General features: G+C 38.7%; 1 pseudogene; it reads right to left on the bottom strand.

Moving 5' to 3' along the window:
* The window catches only part of LOC106748513, a 37,331-nt pseudogene extending 20,141 nt beyond the window's left edge, over positions 1 to 17,190 (bottom strand).
* Positions 17,191 to 19,911: the final 2,721 nt, after the last annotated feature.

The following is a 19,911-nucleotide window of genomic DNA, read 5'->3' as shown; positions in this document are numbered from 1 at the left end:
GCCGACCGACCATCCGTCGGCCGCGAAACGGCGCTTAGCGCCAATAAACAAATCCACACGCGGAGCACGCAACCGACACGTGCTCATGTAGGTAACAACATTTGTTGTTGTTGTGAAGCACGTGTCGGAAAAACCGCGGTTTAGCGATATAAAAGACCGCTTCGCCGTACCATCGAGTCCAGACTCCGCCGGAGTCAGCCGAGATCGGAAGATCGGAAGCTGCTCCGGATCCCATCCCCAGGTCGAGAGACCGCGATGGTGCGAGACGCCGTCGCTGCTGAGAGTTCGCAGCCAAATCGACATCCTATCATCCGAAAAGTCCGAGGTCGTGCGTACGCGGTCTCTCCCGTGGAAGTCGCGGGCACCGGATTCATAATAACACCCATTTCGGGACGGTGTGTTCGCCGTCTCCACCGGGAGCTCCCGGCCCTCTTGCCCGCGGCAGACTTGGGGATCGGCACGAGTTGGGGTAGTGTGTCCGCCGCCTCTGTTGAGTGTTCTCAACCTCGGCCCCTCCACTCTAGTCGTCGGGCTCTGCGTCTCCGGGGCATGCGAACGCCCCGGAATATTGTTCCGCGTACCGCGCCGCAAATGTAGAGACAACGCGTGTCTCTCCGCCGCACCTCACCGGAGGTACCACCGACTGCCGCGAACCGCGAATGTACCGCCGCCGGTTGCACGTCGGCCAAGCTCGTCCGACCGAATCCACCGTGTCTTGTAAAGGAGCACGACACCGCGTGCCCTCCGTTTCGGGATTCGGCCGACGCGAGGACTCCGCGTACAGCAACCCCCGCGTACCGCGATACCGAGATCCCAGAGCCGCGAACCGCGTACCGCGACGCCGAGTCAAGCAGGTGCATTCCGCCGTTGCACTCCGATGCAAGACCGTCGAAGTTAAACACCGCGAACCGTCAACACATCGCGCCGAAACATCAATACCGCGCCCGCTCACCGCTATCACCGCGAGCTCCACGGGCCGAGCGTCACGTCTGCTCCCAATAGATTCCGAGAAGGTAACACCGACTAAGCCGACGTCATCATGTAAACACGGGATTCCGTCGCCATTGTCACCTGAATAGTAGCTGGTTTGAAACGACGAAATTAAAGCACGGCCCGTCGATAAGATTATCTTGTAGCAAACGACGTGGGATAATTTAATAAACGGCTTATTATTTCCACGCGCATTCGATCATTCGCTCACTCACTCACTCACTCACTCACTCATCCGCACGCTCGCACCCTCGCACTACAAAGACCCCTGGACATTCGGCGAGCTACGCCAGGGCTACCGACACCGAAACACGGTCGACCAGCGAAACCAGCAACGACCACCCCGTCGGCCGGGACGGGACGAACGTCCACCGATCGACGGAGGCCGGGTCACATCCTCTTTTTTCGTCGTTTTTTGCACAGAGCCACGATCCGCCAGGTCGTTAACGTTTTTCGCGTAGGAATAGCGTTTTACCCACTTATAAATATTTAGACATTTTCATGTACTTAGCAGTCACTTTATACGACATTTTTGATCCATTCTGATGCAAATATACGAGGGTAAATAAAATATAAACGAGCCTTTTTAAATTGCGCGCCAGTCGACGGCGTGATGAGTCTGCAAAGTTTTGGACAGTAGAAGGGGATCATGTGGAAGGTAGTAATAAGGTTGGCACGCTACGTGCTTCTTGCTTTCAGCTGCAATCACGATGAGCGAGAAAGAGGTACACCCTGCAGTGGTACAATGTGTTATTATTAAATTTCTCGTCAACAAAAATGTAAGTGCTGCTGAAATTCGGCGCCGTTTACTTTCACAGTTCGAGAAAAGAACCCCTTCATGGGCTCGGGTGAAATAGTGGTGTAAGTAGTAGTAGTAGTGAATTTAAGAAAGGACGGGAGTGTGTTAAAAATATTGCCCACCCGCGCCGTCCCCGCACCAGCATCACAGCGCAGAACATCGAGGTTGTTCGAGAACTCATCGAAGGCGTTCGGCTCTTAACTGTTCTTGAAATCTCTCAGGAACTTCAGATCAGCTATGGAAGTGTGCAATCAATCATTTGCAATGAGTTGGAATTTCGAAAAGTGTCGGTTCGTTGGGTTCCAAAGTTGTTGAATGCAGAAATTGGCAAAAATTGGCCGATATGCACTGGGATGTCCTAGAACATCCACCTTACAGCACAGACCTGTCACCATGCGACTTCTATATGTTTGGGTCACTCAAGAAAGCCCTTGGTGGACAGTGCTTTACAACGGTTAAGAAGGTGCAACAGTTCGTGTGCAATTGGTTTGATACACATCCGCGAACTTTTTATGATATCGGGATTAAAAAATTACCAGACCGTTGGAGGAGGTGTATAAATAAGATGTGAGACTATGTAGAAAAATAAGAAAAATGTAAATTCGAATTGATTTTGAAAAATATGTGGTTTTTTGCAAAAGGCTCGTTTACATTTGATCCACCCTTGTAGAAACACGGCATCGTTACGTGATGCGTACGAGGTTATCATGGTGAAATATGTCCTGTGACTAAAGTCAAACGACAACTAAGGCCTTCTATATTAGGCATCTTTGAAGACGGGTCCCGCTATCTGCTCGCGTTCAAATCTCCCCTCTAACGGTTTCCAAGAATATGTTTCGTCATTCACGTTCTTATGAAACGGATTATATATAATATATTTTATATAACATACATATCACAGATAGTTAGATATTAACTGTATATCAATATAATATCAACAAAATATCGTGCGGATTTGTCATCAATTTAACTTCAATCTCTCTTTACATCAATGTAAATTCTAGTAGTAACTCAGGTAGACATATTCAAATATATTATTTGCATTGTGACTGGCATAAGTATGTTAATGCGTATTACGGGGTCTGGCTATTAAATAACGAGACTGCGCGCGCAGAAGTTGTCCTAGAGGAGAAGGGGGGGGGGGACGAATGCAGCGTTGGATAGGGGGAAATGTCTATTATTTCAGTACGAAAACTCGTTTTTGTCGCTATAGTATTTTTTCTATAGAGGTTAGAAACGAACGTGTTTTTTTTCTCGTGCCGATAACAATGTGTGACGAAAAACACGAGCAACGGATCAATGTGAAATTTCTCGTTAAATTAAAAGAAACTCCGACTGAGTGCTATAACTTGTTGAAAGAGGCCTATGGTAAGAATTCTCTATCTCGTGCGCGTCTTTTCGAATGGTATAAAGCAAGAAAAAAGCAAAGATGTCGACATCAAAATTTGAAGCCATGCTAATCGTTTTTTTCGACATCAACGGCATCGTGATGACTGAATGGGTTCCAGAGGGTCAAACTGTAAACCAAACTTACTATTTGAAAGTTTTGGCAACACTGCGAGAGTGAGTTCGTAAGATACGGCCGGAGTTGTGGAAAAACAAGTCGTGGATCTTGCACCAGGACAATGTACCTGCCCATAACGCGCCGTCTGTAAAGCGTTATTTCGCCGCTAGAGGCAGTCCAGTGCTCGATCACGCGCCGTACTCGCCTGATTTAGCACCCTGTGACTTTTTCCTGTTTTCAAAGATCAAGTCTGTCTTAAAAGAAACCCCGGTTCGAGTCGATGGAAGAGGTGAAGCAAAAATCGGCGGAGCTTCTAAATACACTTACAAAAGAAGACTTCCGGCATTACTTTGACCAATGGAAAAAACGAATGGAACGGTGTGTGGCGAGGGGAGGGGAGTACATTGAAGGGGAGTATTCGATTGTAGAATAATTTTTAAAATAAAACTCTTTTTCATAAGCAGTCTCGTTATTTAATAGCCAGACCTCGTATACACAAGAATTTTGTCAATATTAAGAAATTAGCTGATGTTATGGAATTGTGGTAATATTGTGGAAATATTCTGATCCTGAAAAAACTACAAGAATGCGAAAAAATTACTAGTATTCTATTGAAGAACAATATTTCTTCTGAAATCTTCAATAGTGTACCACTCAGCAAACACCAAGTTGCAGTTATAATATATAAATATTAGTTATAATTTTCTACTTAATAATATAATTTTTATATAACGCATGTGTTATATTAGGTTATTAAGTATGAAATGTCCGATTTCGAATTGAAAATTTGGTATATTATATCTCAAGCAAGAAGCTGTATAATTAATCAAACAATTGATACAGTTTTGTCATCTTAACGGTAACTTATTAATGCTGGCAGCAAAGAAGTCTGGAGAGCGAGCGGTGATAAAATCGCAAATGGCGTTTCCTTCAGTTTATTGGGAATCAAATATATTTCTTTGCAAGAAGTGGTCCAATGCCTAGAATAAATGATAATCTGTTTGTGCATAGTCTGGGAAATACGGTAAGTGAGAATTTCCAGGTCGGGCTCTTGTAGTTTGAACAACGTTATTCGTACGACATGTGGTCGAGCATTGTCCTGCAAGAGGATTGGCCCATCTCTATTCACAAATCTCGGCTGCTTAATTCCAAACTCCATTATCATTTCGTCTAATTAGTTACAGTAAACATCCACCGTAATCGATTGACTAAGTCTCATGAAGCTGTAGTAGAAAACACCAGCGCTGGACCACTAAACAGACACCATTAGCTCTTTCTGGTAAATATTTGATTTCGGAGTGTGTTTTGGTATTTCAACTTTATTCAACCCTTGTGCCGAATGCTTGCGATAGTCAAAAAGAATCCATTTTTCATTACACGTAACAATGCGGTGTAAAAATTGTTCGCTTTTATGTCGCGACAGCAAAGAAAGACAAGCTTCAAAACGATATCTCTACTGACGCTCATTTAACTCATGCGGAACCTATCTACCCAGCTTCATAACCTTACCGATTTGTTCAAATGGTTTAATATCGTTGGAATTGTTACGTCAAATCTTGCTGTTAATTCACGCATACCAGATGTAGAAGTATGAAACCGGAATTTCCCTATAGATGGTGCTAGCCATCAGTTTAGGGACCGTAGGACCGCTTCTGCAGCGCCATCATCTCCCTCTAACAGCTGACGAAGATTTTCAACACACAACAAACCAAGTTCCATACACCGGTATATTTTTCTATAACCTTAAACATGTCGAGTTTTGTGCCTACGAACTACGATTTGCGAATGGCATTTGTTTTTTGTTATCATTTGAAGAAAACTGCTGCGCATCGAATGCTTGTCGAAGCTTACGGTGAACATGCTCTTGGTAAAACACAGTGTTTCGAGTAATTCGAAAAATTCAAAAGTGGTGATTTTGACGTGAGAAACGAAGAGCGTGGGAAACCACCGAAAAAGTTCGCAGACAACGAATTGCAAGCCTTATTGGATGATGATGATACTCAAACAAGAACTCGCGGATGAATTGAATGTGACGCAGAAAGCTGTCTCAATTCATTTGAAAGCCATGGGAAAGATTCAGAAAGTCGGAAAATGGGTTCCGTATAAAATGAATGAAAGACAGCTAGAAAATCGAAAAACCACTTGTGAAATGTTGCTTGACAGATACAAAGNGCATTCATAAACTGCCGGAGAGGTGGGAAAAATGTATAAATAGCAATGAATATTATTTTGAATAAAATATTGTTTATTGTTTTCAAATAACAGACGTGTAATTTTTACAAAAAAATTCTGGTTTTATACTTCTACACCTGGTAATTTGAGATGTATCCGCTTTCATTGCAGCATTTAGCTTATCATTATCCATCTTGCTTTCGTCTACATGATTCATTTTAAAGATCAAAATCGCCAGATCGGAACTTCTCAAACCACTAACCTTTCATCGCCGTACTGTGCGTTCTTTAGCTACATCCTTGCCAAACACTTTGTTGACACTTCGAGTTGTCTGTGCTGCATTAGTTCCACGACGGAACTCATATTCGAAAATAACGCGAATTGGTAAATGTAAAGAAAACCGATGCTACCTCCGATGGGCATAACTTTGACACATGTTGTAAAGGCTACCATCCTGAGTAACCTTCCGAAGGTTTTAGCCGTCTCTCATTGTTCTTTCGCACTTCCAAAAATTATTAACTTTATAAATTGCATCAAATGAATGTAATTTTTGGACAACTTATATACAAAAATATCTAATTTGTACGCTAAGAAAACGGCTACTACACACACACACACACACACTGCTCGCCATTAAGCGCGCTCATCCGCTCTTCTGGACGGCCGCGTTTATAGAAAACAAGTGCCACCTCCGATGAGCTTGACGTATGTTATGAAAGATATGGTCCTGAGTATGAATCGAAAGTTTTTACCCGTCGCTCACTATACATTAAAGAGATATTAACAAAATAACGGAAATACGTTATACGCATTTACCCACATCGACCGGTGGTTAAAGTTTTTCACTACAACATTATTTATAAATATTAATTATAAATATCGAATATTAATTATAAATATAAGACTAAATAAATATCAAATTACGTCAAAACAAATTCTAATTGATAAAGTAACAGAAATATGGAATTCTATTGAAACTAGCTTTACAAAAACACTAATACATAGTATGGAACGTCGTTTAAAAGAAGTAATCAATGCAAATGGTAGTGCTACAAAATATTTATGGATAAAAATGTAACAATTTTTCCGGCGTTCGAATACTTTTGTTTCCCATGCCTGGTGCGTATTTCAAATAAATATGTTGGAAACACTGTATACGAGGTCTGTTCAAAAAGTATTGCGAATTTTGAATTTTCGCGGGTTACGTACATTCGACTTTCGATTTTTTTGTGGCGTTATGTTGGTACTAATGTCTCTCACTTATGCCGACAAGTTCGGCCATTTTGAATATTCAGTTTATCTTTGACAGCTGTTTTGCTTGGACGTGTTTTGGCTCGTCTTCGATTTTTGCCAATTCCAAAAAATGGATCAAAGAATCTGTATCAAATTTTGTGTGAAAAACAAAATTAAGTGCGCGGACGCATTCCGAATGTTGACTGTGGCATATGGTGAAGCTACCTTGGACCGAAGTAACGTTTATCGGTAGTACAAAATGTTCTCAGAGGGCCAAGAAGATGTGAACGACGAAGAGCGTGCCGGACGCCCTTGCTTACAGTTTTCTTCGATTGCAAGGGCGTGGTGCATCATGAGTTCTTGCCACAGGGTAGAACGGTTAATAAGGAATATTACCTGCAAGTTATGCGCAATTTGCACAAAGAAATCCGCCAGAAACGCCGGTATTTGTGGAAGAACAAAAATTTGCTTTTGCACCATGATAACGCTCCTGCTCACACATCGTTGCTTGTGCGCGAATTTTTGGCCAAAAACAACTCACTAATGATGCCGCAACCACCGTATTCCCCAGACCTGGCCCGCTGTGACTTTTTCTTGTTCCCGAAACTGAAGAGGCACATGAAAAAAACGACGCTACGCTACGATTGAGACTATAAAGACGGCATCGAAGGAGGAGCTGAACAAGATCACAAAAAATGATTTTTGAAGTGCTTCGAGGATTGGAAAAAACGTTGGCACAAGTGTATAATATCTGATGGGGATTACTTGGAAGGTGACAAAATAGATATTCATGAGTAAATAAATAATTTTTTAAAATACACAAAATTCGCGATATTTTTTGAACAGACCTCGTATGTGATTGGATTATTTTCTAATTTTACTAACGTAATCTTGGGACTCGCTTCTTGCTATAGACACTAGATTGTTTTAAATATTTAGGATTAACATACATATTTTATGTGCTAAAGATAAGAAATCAGACCGTTCGAATACTTTTGTTAGCCACTGTATATTTCAAGATCAAAGTCACTGGAGGTGGGTCTCCTATAGTAAATTCGTGTACGTGTTTCAAACTTTTTTTATTAATAATTTTTTAATAAACAATCAGCATAAAACTTTTTGATTGTTACTCAGGGCCATGTTCTTGATAACATATATCATAGTCAAGCTCATCGGAGATAGCACCGGTTTTCTATATATTTACCCGCGAATTTTTTGCTTATCCACGGTTTACAAAATTTAATCTGCAAAAAGCAATTCGATAGATAATCACAAACCAAAACCTTCGTCTGAAAGGCTGACGTACCTTCACAATTAAAAAAAAAAAAAAAACTTTTAAAGTGAAATATCAGAGATATCGTGTATCAAACTTGGTATATGAGGTTATCGGACATTTTATACTTAATGACCTAATATAACAGTGACATTGTTAAGTACGAACCAACTTATAACTAACAGTTATATAACTTTGTGTTTACTGGGCAGTAATTCTTTTGTAATTTTTTTTCTGTACAGGATATCATGAATGTTGCTTCTTATTTTGCACGAAAAAGAGTGTAATTTATTCGAAATTATTGTACTAATAAAAAGTCAACATTTTTGTTAAAATTATGACATAATAATTAAATATTTCCTAAAACAAACATTTTTTATTTTGTGCTGATGTAATGGCATTATAAAGTATATAATATGTTAGTATAATATATGTTTACATATTATATATTTCTGTACATCTGGGTATCAAATCAAATAGTTTAAAGAATCTATCATTGATATTGAATTGATCATTGACGTCTAATTAAGAACGTGAAACTACCTCGGTAGCTAAATCAAGTATATTATTTGCTTACTATGTAACATCGACTTATTAGATATATTCGAGCAGAAATTGAACTTCGTGGTTGTCTAGCCATTTCGTTTGACTATATTACTAGCAAATAAGCTACTAGCAGTAATGTTCACTGTAATATGAATATCATCATCATCATCATCCATGGCACAACATCTCAAATCTGAGACTAAGCCTACTTCTCTACCTTACATATGCATATGGTGCGCACACAGATCGTACACATATATATGGGACCTACAGTTTAACGTCGGTTCCAAACAGCAAAGTTGAAGAGAAATTTTCTTCGCAAGAGATTACTCTTGGTGGTTTGCCGGGCCACCGAAAAGGAGCTACGAGCCTATGAAAAATTCTGGTTCTGCTGGGGAGCGAACCCGGGACCTCTAGCATAGTAGACTAGTGCGCTGTCTACCATACTACACTCGCGCGTAATATCAATATAAAAATTTAAATTGGTTTCTAATTGTTAATACGATGATGGTTGGATAAGTAACTTGGTTCAAAATTAAGAATAACAATTTAAGTTTTGTAACGTTGTTTATTTTTCGACATAATCCTCTCAAAGTTCAATACAATTGCTCCAAATTTCTTCAGATTCGCGATTCCTTCGCGGAAGTAGGTTTGTTTGAAGTACATAAAATACTTGTTTACCTTCTGTATGACTTCTTTATTTGACCGAAATTTTTGTCCAGCCAGGAAAGTCTTGAATTTCGGGAACAGATGGTAATCCGAGAGAGCTAGATCGGGTGAATAGGCTGGATTCAGAAGCAGTTCAAATCGCAGTTCGGTCAACGAGACGCCTTGAATGGGCCGGTGCGTTGTCATGGTGGAACACCTTTCTTTTGGCGATTCCTGGACATTTCTCCGTGATTGTTGCCTTTAATCGATTCAAAAGTGATACATAGTATTCTCTAGTAATAATTTTCCCCTTCTCAAGGTAGTCAATCAGGAGAATTCCTTTCGTAACCCAAAAACTGACACTATCACCTTTCCAGTGGATAGAACGCATTTCACCTTTTGCGGAGCTGGTTTGCCCCGTGCGTCCATTATTTTGATTGCTATTTTGTTTCCAGGATATAGTGGATCCAAGTTTCTTCCATGTTTCAAAACACTACAAGAAATCCGCAAAATTCTACTTAAACACTTGCTTACAGTCGGCTGATTTTCGCATGCAAATTTGTTTTTGCTCTAATGTGAGCAAACCCTGCACCCTTCTTGTGCTAAGTTTTTTTATGTGCAATTCATTATGCAAAATGTGGTAAAACCGTTCAGTTGAGATGCCTGTGATCTCTGCTACTCACGCACTTTCACTCGTCTGTCGGCTAAAACCATATCATGAATTTATTGATGATTTCTGGGTTCCAGGATCTGGTGCATCTTCGATGCTTGTTCTGCCACACTTGAATTCATTTATCTAAAGTCAAACGGTTTCATGGGAAGCGCATGAGTCACCCAATGTAAGGGAAATTTTCTCATGAATTTCCTTCGCTGTTTTCCCATCCAGAAGAAAAAATTGAATCACACCACGAATTTAAATTTCATCCATTTTTCACTGTTACTAGAAGCACTTCTGTTTAAGCAACTGTCAAACAACAAATTACTGTCAGAATGACTTGTAACAATAGATTATTTATACATAGGAAGGACACTTCATGAGCACATATACAGATGTCGCTGTCGCTCTCTATTAGTATACGAATCAAATTACTTATCAAACTACCGTCTTATATTAGGTGTACAATTTAATTCCCGTCCCTTTTAGAGAAAATGTTATTTATTTACGAGAAAACGAATAATCTCCCGATCTTCGAAATATTCTCTGATACTTTCTGTACTCTTCTGTCATCTTACGGGTAATTGGCTAAATCCGCTTTGGAGGAAGGATGATAGTTTCGAGTTGATATACTTATTGATGCTTTCGTCTACCTCCTCAGGAGACTTGAAATAGGAATCAACCAGGTGATGTTGGTGGGATCGGAAAAGATGGTAATTCAAAGGGGCGAGATCCGGAGAATACACTGCATGAGGAAGAATTTCCAAAACCATGTTGGAAATGACTTCTAACATTATTTTCGCTGTGTGCAGCGCGCTATGTGCACGCTTTGTCATTTAGCAATATCATTTTCCTCCTTCCATCACCGGTAAAAGGTTTTGTTCCTCAAGTGCGTCACTCAATCTAATCAATTGTTAGTAACGCTTAAAATTCACAGTTTCACCGGATTTGTGCAACTCCTAGTAAATAATGCCCATTTGGTCCCATTAAATATACAGCAATATATTTTTGCATGAATATTTGATTACGGTGCTGGTCGATGACTCATCCGGATAAATCCATAATTTTCATTTCTTAGGACTGTCATAGATTACCCATTTTCAACTAGTCACTATTTTGTGCAAAAAGTCTTGAATCTTGATAGCAGGGACATAGCCGTATCGAGGCGTCTCTCTTTGTTTTCAAGACTAAAAACATGCAGAACCGCCTTTGGAACCTTATCAAGCTTATGTAGACGTTTCGAAATAGCTTGTTGGGTTACTGCAAATGCATTTGTAGGCGTCTGATTGACTCTGACAAGGATTTTCTTCCAAAAACTGTTCTTATTCTTTGTCTTCAATTTTTTCGATTGTCCAGGGCGTTCCTCATTCTGGAGATTGAAATTGCCATTCCGAAATTTTCGAAACCAAAACTCTCTTTACACGTGTTTTAAGACACAGCACTTTCATCTAAGGCTATGTATTTCTTTATCCTCGGCGGCATTTTTCGTTGATTGGAATGCGAAAAGAAAACAGTACCTCAGATACTATTTTTCGAACGACATCCCATCCATTACTGTTTTTTGAAGTTATATCAGCAGCTCCGTTAACTATTATACCTTATTTTAAGGTTGAAGAGTGGTGTTTTAAAACGATGAGAAAAAATTTAAATTTAAATAAGTGCTGTTTCTAACGCAATAGTTGATCAAATATATGGGTTGAGAATTAAGTTGCACATCTAATATTGAGAGTACAAATCTAATATTGGGAGTACACATCTAATATTGGGAGTACAAATTAGTTCGGTCCGTTTCTTTGTGGTAAAAATGCATTTATTTTAGAACAAAATGAATGAACAGATTAATCAAAGTATTGGCTATTGCTGACTACTACTGTTCACCACCTCTCAGGCAATTTTCGAATTCCATCTCGAAAAAATGTCTCGTCTTTTGAGGCGATCCAAATAAGAAATCAATTTTCGATTTCTGAGAAAGAAATGAACCGATGACCTGTCAAATCTTGCTGCATCCGTGAGAACAACCAGTAATCAGAAAGAGCAATGTCCGGCGAATACGGTGGGTGCGGTAAAATATCCCACTTGAGCGTTTCCAAATAATTTTTTACGACTTTTGCGACATGAGGCCGAGCGTCAATTCATAAGGCACCCAATTGCCTTGCTTTTGCATCATTCCTATAGATTTCAATCATACGGAAACTGCTTGTTGCGTAACTTCCAATGATTCTGCAAGCTCCTCTCGCGTTTGACTAGGATTTTTATCGAGTAATGCCTCCAACTCTGTCTTCGAATTTTTTGACTGTCCAGCGCGAAGCTTGTCTTCAACGCTGAAATCACCATTCTTGAAACGTCAAAACCATTCCCTACATGATTTATCATTTAGAGCATAGTCACCATAAACTTCTACAAGCATTCGATGCGCTTCAGCTGCACTTTTCTTCAAATTAAAGCAGAAAATTAAAACCTCCCGCAAATGCTACTTAGTTAACATAAAATTTGACATATTCAACACAGTAAAAAACAGGGGTTTTGTAAGAAACTCAAAGCGATATAAACTGAATATTATTGACAGATATCTAAAGTCTTTTTGAAACCACCGAAATCAGCTGTCACTATGAAACATTCATAACAGCCATCTTTTGAAAACGGACCAAACTGATTTGTACTCCCAATATCTTAAATATATTCATAGCTCTGTCAGTAGAACAAACGAATCTGCTTAACTGTATAATCTGCTAACTATACTATGTCATATTGCTAATATTATTCTAATTTGGACAAATGTTTATCAACGTATTTTCATTTCGATGATCTTCAAATGTTTTATTTATTTTGGGATGCAAGTTTTTATATAATTTTCTTTCCAATTATCAAATTGTATGATTATGATGATTATATTATATAATATTATCCATTGATTTTCTATTCTAACAGAGAATGTTGGTACACAGTTCGTAAATAACGAAGTTCTAATGTAGCGATGACAATTGATCGCAGTACTCCACATCTGACATGAGTTGCGTAGTCTTTGTCTATCTCCTGTATCTGAATCGTGATATGGTAACTATTTCAGTTAATAATAACTTAGAAAAAGCTTAATATTAGGGGTTATTTTGAGTCATTCTGTATATAGTGTACAAAATGTTTCAGAGCCACGGGGACAAATTTCGTGAGGCGCAGAATGGATTGAAGTAGACAAAAAAGTTTTGTTCCATTTTGCGAACAACACACAAAATTCCGAGCTATTAATTACTAAAAATGGCCTCGTATAGAGAATTACTTAATTAATAATTGAAAAATTACGTGTTTTTTGTGAAATAATGCAGGACTCTTCTACCAGGTGTAGAAGTATGAAACCAGAATTTTTTGTAAAAATTACACGTCTGTTGTTTGAAAATGATAAAAAATATTTTATTCAAAATAATGTCCATTGCTATTTATACATTTCTTCCACCTCTCCGACAGTTTATGAATGCCACGTGAAAAAAACATTTTTTCTTTTGAAGCGAACCAGCTATCGAGCCATTTTCGTACATTTTTATACGAATTGAAGCGTTGTTCAGCGAGAGCGTGTCCCATTGATGCGAATAGATGATAATCGGACGGAGCTAAGTCTGGAGAATAAGCCGCATGCGTTAGTATTTCCCAACTGAACGCCTCGATCGTTTCCCTAACCCGTTTTGCTGTGTGTGATGGGGCATTATCATGGAGCAAAATGACTTTGTGTTGCCTTTTTCCATATTCCGGTCGTTTTTCACGCGATTTAAATCGATCATTTGCTGTTGGTGGCGATCAGTGTTAACGGTTTCATCAGGTTTTAGCAGCTCATAATAGGTTACACCCTTCTGATCCCACCAAACACAGAGCATTGTCTTCTTTCCAAAGCGATTGCAGTGGATGTCGATGGTTCGACTGGATTCACCCATGATTTCTGACGCTTAGGATTCTCATAATATATCCATTTTTCATTACCTGTCATGATACGATGCACTTTCTTTTCTATCTGTCGAGCAGCATTTCACAAGTGGTTTTTCGATTTTTTTGCTGTCCTTCATTCAGTTCATGCGGAACCCATTTTCCGACTTTCTGAATCTTTCCCATGGCTTTCAAACGAATTGAGATAGCTTTCTGCGTCACATTCAATTCATCCGCGAGTTCTTGTTTGAGTATCATCATCATCCAATAAGGCTTGCAATTCGTTGTCTGCGAACTTTTTCGGTGGTTTCCCACGCTCTTCGTTTCTCACGTCAAAATCACCACTTTTGAATTTTTCGAACCACTCGAAACACTGTGTTTTACCAAGAGCATGTTCACCGTAAGCTTTGACAAGCATTCGATGCGCAGCAGTTTTCTTCAAATGATAACAAAAAACAAATGCCATTCGCAAATCGTAGTTCGTAGGCACAAAACTCGACATGTTTAAGGTTATAGAAAAATATACCGGTGTATGGAACTTGGTTTGTTGTGTGTTGAAAATCTTCGTCAGCTGTTAGAGGGAGATGATGGCGCTGCAGAAGCGGTCCAACGGTCCCTAAACTGATGGCTAGCACCATCTATAGGTATATATCTAGAAATTCCGGTTTCATACTTCTACACCTGGTATTCAGGATGGCCTAACTTACAAATATTTGACAACGTTTGTACCTGACGACAGGTTACAGGTTCAAATTTCAAGGTTTATACTAATATCTATTGCTAGGTGCAACAGCTGTCACATAAATTAGTGTACTCTGAAGAAAAAAGTCCTGTATCATTTTTTAAATAACACACAAGTTTTTAATTTGTTAATTAAATAAGTCTCTATACGTAACTGTTTTCAATTATTAATTGCTTAACATTTTTAGTAATTTTTAACAATTTTCTTTGCTAGAATATTTATTTTTGAGGTAGAATAAGTCAAACTGTGTAAAAAAACCATGTACCATTATGTAAAATTCATGATATTTATGGAGTAATTAATTAATCTGTCTAAGCGTATGAGCGCATGAGAAACGGTTGGCCAGACTCTGTTAGCATGGACAAGAAAAGATGGTTTTGAGTAAAAAAATTGCTTATTTTTTAGAATCTCCTCGCAGCGATAGGTGACAAAAGATTTCGTGAGGCAGTGTAATGTAGTTTATATCTCATGCCGCTCACTGCTCACTGCGATAATCTATCTCTAGAAATCAGTTTCACTTACCGTTACTTGGAGATACTAAGATTTAAGCTGTTGTAATCGCGCGTTAATCTATTTCTTTTTGGCGTTGCCAAAACGCTGTCAAGGACGTTTTGACCGCGCTACGGAACTACACGCGCCGTAAGAAAGCCGCGTTGAACATTCCATTAGGTGAACTTAGGATAGCACGTGCCCGTCCAACTGTTACCAAGTCATCCCCTTTTCAGTACAATTCGGAGACTATAAAAAATTAGCGCCGACTCTTCCGGCTGACTCCGCTCCTAAGACACTGCACTAGTCGCTTATTCACGTATCAAACGTCGTGCATTATCACAATTGAGCTGGAGTTGCTCATAAGGACTCGATTGTAGATAGCAGAACCACAGTGAGCAATAAACCATTTCGTATTTTCTTTAATTCTGTTTTCTTAATCTCTAATACCGCCATCCGATCTTTACGCCAAATTGCCGATTCAACAAAGTTTGTGTCCGCTTCCTGCACAACAAAACCATTTTTCTTACATATTTGAAACTATTTTTCTTTGTTTATCTCTACGGAGTTCAGCCAAAAGCTTCTTGTACGTTCATTTGTTTAAACAGATTAATTAATTATTCATTATCTATTGCGAATTTTGCAAAATGATACTTGACTTTTTAGTTAAGTACGAGGTCTGTTCAAAAAGTATCGCGAATTTTGAATTTCCGCGGGTTACGTATATTCGACTTTCGATTTTTTTGTGGCGTTATGTTGGTACTCATGTCCCTCACTTATGCCGACAAGTTCGGCCATTTTGAATATTCAGTTTATCTTTGACAGCTGTTTTGCTTGGACGTGTTTTGACTCGTCTTCGATTTTTGCCTATTCCCAAAAATGGATCAAATAATCTTTATCAAATTTTGTGTGAAAAACAAAATTAAGTGCGCTGACGCATTCCGAATGTTGACTGTGGCATATCGTGAAGCTACCTTGGACCGAAGCAACGTTTATCGGTGGTACAAAATGTTCTCAGAGGGCCGAGAAGATGTGAACGACGAAGAGCGTGCCGGATGCCCGAGCACGTCAACAACAGAAAACAACGACGAAAACATTGATGAAGTGAAGAAAATAGTATTGGCCAATCGTCGAATCACTGTTAGAGAAGTTGCTGAGGACCTAAACATATCGATTGGCTCGTGCCATTCGATTTTTACTAATGATTTGGGCATGAGACGGGTCGCCGCGAAATTCGTACCAACGCCCCTGCTCACACATCGTTGCTTGTGCGCGAATTTTTGGCCAAAAACAACTCACTAATGATGCCGCAGCCACCGTATTCCCCAGACCTGGCCCCCTGTGACTTTTTCTTATTCTCAAAACTGAAGAGGCACATGTAAGGACGACGCTACGCTACGATTGAGGAGATAAAGACGGCATCGAAGGAGGAGCTGAAGAAGATCACAAAGAATGATTTTTTGAAGTGCTTCGAGGATTGGAAAAAACGTTTGCACAAGTGTATAATATCTGATGAGGATTACTTTGAAGGAGACAAAATAGATATTCATGAATAAATAAATAATTTTTGAAAAAACACAAAATTTGCGATACTTTTTGAACAGGCCTCATATCTCCCATTTTACCTGTACACCATAGAAACAGAAAAAGGTTTGGGATATTTTTTATACTGAAGCTACTAGCTTTTGACTCAGGTTACATTTCTATTCAAGTATTTATGTCGAGTTTCATATTCTTAAGCGCATTCCCAAAATAAACTTCTCTAAATATTACATAAACGTTTCGCAGAATTAAATCGTAACAGGAAATTTTCCGATGTACCTAATGAGATCCTCGTGTCGCATAACGATCGCTGTCAGACGCTCCTTAAACTTGAAGGATGATGTGGATTCGTTAGTGAGTTCATCGACCAGCTTTTTGAGCGTAATCCGTAGATTTATCAGCTGTGAGCACACGTGTAAGAGAAGTATCGAAACGAAGCTATCGATGGTGCAATTAGTGAAGGCCGCGGACGTGCCGCCGGCGAGTTGAATAAAATAGGTGATCTCGTAGTTCGGACTCTTTTGAGGCTAAAGGGATAGGTGAACTGGTAGACCAGTTTTCGTTGCGATTGGTGGTAACTTCGAAAAAATCTCAAAACGTAGAAACACATATAAAACATAAACGCGTAGGTGGCGCTCACGTAACACTTGAAAGTTAAACTTCTGCCACGCCGCGCGATCTTCATCATCGTAGCCCGTTCCCAATTTTTTGAAGTTGCCCAGTCGGTCGCGACCGATGTCATCAACGATTGAAGCGTTTTCAAATCATAGACACGTTGAATTAGAACAAATGTGAATTACCAATGCAAAGTCCCGAGTAGAAATTGAATCAAGTTACTGTCTAGTCATGGAAAGAAAAGTTGGGTTTTGCATTGCTACTAGCTAGTAGTATTAGCTAGTCATTAGCTCGGAACGCTCACTTCTTCTAATAGCTGTACTAGAAAAGTTAGCTAATAGTTAGGCAAAAAATACACAGTTATGAGATAAAAAATTTCACATAACTACTAGCTAAAAATGTAACTCTCCTAGTGTAATTCTTCTAGTGGGTGTAACAGAAAAATTGGCTAGTAGTTAGTTATAATAAAATTAAAAATTTTTTTTTTCGTTCATTTCTCTCTCACTTTTACTATATGTCAGGAATACCTAATCCCTAAACAGCTTTTTTATTTTAGAATTTTTGTATCACGGATTTCTTCTAATAGCTTGATAGTTATTTCTAATCAGAGTTTTAATTTATTTTCCTCCTCTTTCGAAGAAGTAATTCAAATCTAGTTTGGTTCTTGAAATTCTTCTTGATTACACGTGTTATATCTAATTCTATGGAAAAATTTTGTTTTTTTCCGGCTGGACTTGATTGAACCTAAGGACTCTGGCTCTTGGGTCGCTTACCTTACGTATTAGACCACTGTCACAGTCACTAATAAACTTTTATATAGACTACGTATACTTTACTTAGTGCAGTTCTATCTCATGGTTAAACGAAAAAATTACACGTTAACGATATAGGAAACTCGATAAATTTTTAAATTGAATATCAAACTCTAGTAGTAACATAGCAATCCTGAATAGATATTAAATGCCAGAATTGTCTATCCACTAGATAATAGATTTGTGTTTTACATCATTACATCATTTATATCAAAACTTACTATCTAATGGTTAGACAGTTGTGTCATCTAATTTCAAGATTTAGGATTTATAATATGTTGCTACTAAACAGTTACTAGACAGAATTTGATATTGTAACATAAGTATAATTTCGATATTATATAATCCTGCTAGTAGCGAGATAGTAGCTAGATTATGTTTTAGAAAAGACGGCCCCATTTACCATATTTTCTATCTACCATATTTTCTATCTAATGAATAGACAATTGAAGTTTGATTAGGAGTATTTAGATAGTCACGAGCTAGTGACTGTCTAGAAAATTTTTTTTATTCTCCACATAATTTCGCAATCTGTCCAAAGACAATAATCGAATGTTGTAAGTACATTATTAATAGACGTTAGTTGGGACTGCCTTTCAGAAATTCCAACATGTTACAGATTGTTTCATATACGTCAAACTTAATAAATTAAATCCAGCGATGTCAGTCGCTTTAGACGAAAAATTTGTGAGCAGGTTAACTGCCAGATAGTTGATGAGGTGAGACTCCAGTCGTTGCAAGTATCTTTTGCTATAGAATTTTATTTTTTCACGTACTGTTTTTATGTTAAGGTCATGTAGGGATTCATTGGAAACAAACCATGGGGCATCACAAATGGTCCTTAGCACTTTCGACTGGAATTTTCGGAAAATTTCAATGTTGGAGGTACTAGCTGAACCCCATAGTTGAATACCGTACGTCCATATTGGTTTCAATACTGTTTTATATATTGTGATTTTGGACTCAAGAGGAAGAGATGATTGTCTGCCAATTAGTCAGTAAATTAGAATATTTCACACCCAGTTGTTTCGTCTTACTGAAGATGTGTGTACTACATGTTAAACGTTTATCAAGATATAATCCCAGATACTTCGCAACATTTGGGGTAGAAATTATTTGATTGTTCAATTTAATCAGAGGAAAGATTCCCTGGTATAACGAGAAAGTGATATAGAAGGCAACAGACTTAGTATCATTTACCTTGACTTTCCATTTCCTTAGCCAATTTTGCAGGACAATTATATATTTTTGTAAGTCATCAGTAACTTTGAATGAGTCTAATGATTTGTCAATGGCTATAATGGTTGTATTATCGGCATAAGTTGCTACGACATTGGTATCGCGCGTCGGAATATCTTAGGTATATAGTTAGTAGAGCACCGATCCCAAAACGCTGCTCTGGGGCACGCCAGCATGGATTGGGCTGAGTTTAGTCATTTCAACATGGTATTTTACTAAAAAATATCTATCCAATAGGTAGGATTTTAGCACCTGGAAGTATGAATGAGACATTGTGGTCCTCAGCTTGTAGAAGACCAAAATGCCACACCTTGTCAAAGGCTTGAGAGACATCTAAAAAGATAGTTGAGGAGTATTTTTTCTCTTCTAAAGCTCGATGAATGTTTGCCATCAGTCTGTGAATTTGTTTAATGTGTTTCTGACAAAATTCAAACTGATGTTCAGGTATTAAATTGTTCCTTTCAAGGATAGGCATCAGTCTGTTTAGGAACAATTTTTCAAAATTTTTGCCTAATACTGGTAAGAGACTTATCGGACGGTATGATGTAACTTCCTCAGGAAGCTTGCCTGGTTTCGGTATCAGAATAATCAGTGCTACTTCCCATTGAGATGGAAAATGGCCACTCTTGATTATTGCATTATATATGCTAGTCAAATATTTAAGCGCTAATTTAAGTAATTGTTGAACTATTTTATTAGTGATGAGATCGTACCCGGGAGCCTTTCTCGCTTTTAGATTTGTG

The sequence above is a fragment of the Dinoponera quadriceps genome, unplaced genomic scaffold (assembly GCF_001313825.1).
Source record: "Dinoponera quadriceps isolate SergipeBrazil2010 unplaced genomic scaffold, ASM131382v1 scaffold2907, whole genome shotgun sequence".
Taxonomy (NCBI): Eukaryota; Metazoa; Arthropoda; class Insecta; order Hymenoptera; family Formicidae; genus Dinoponera; species Dinoponera quadriceps.
Note: the sequence above shows the minus strand (reverse complement) of the source record. Positions and strands in the feature narration are given on the sequence as shown.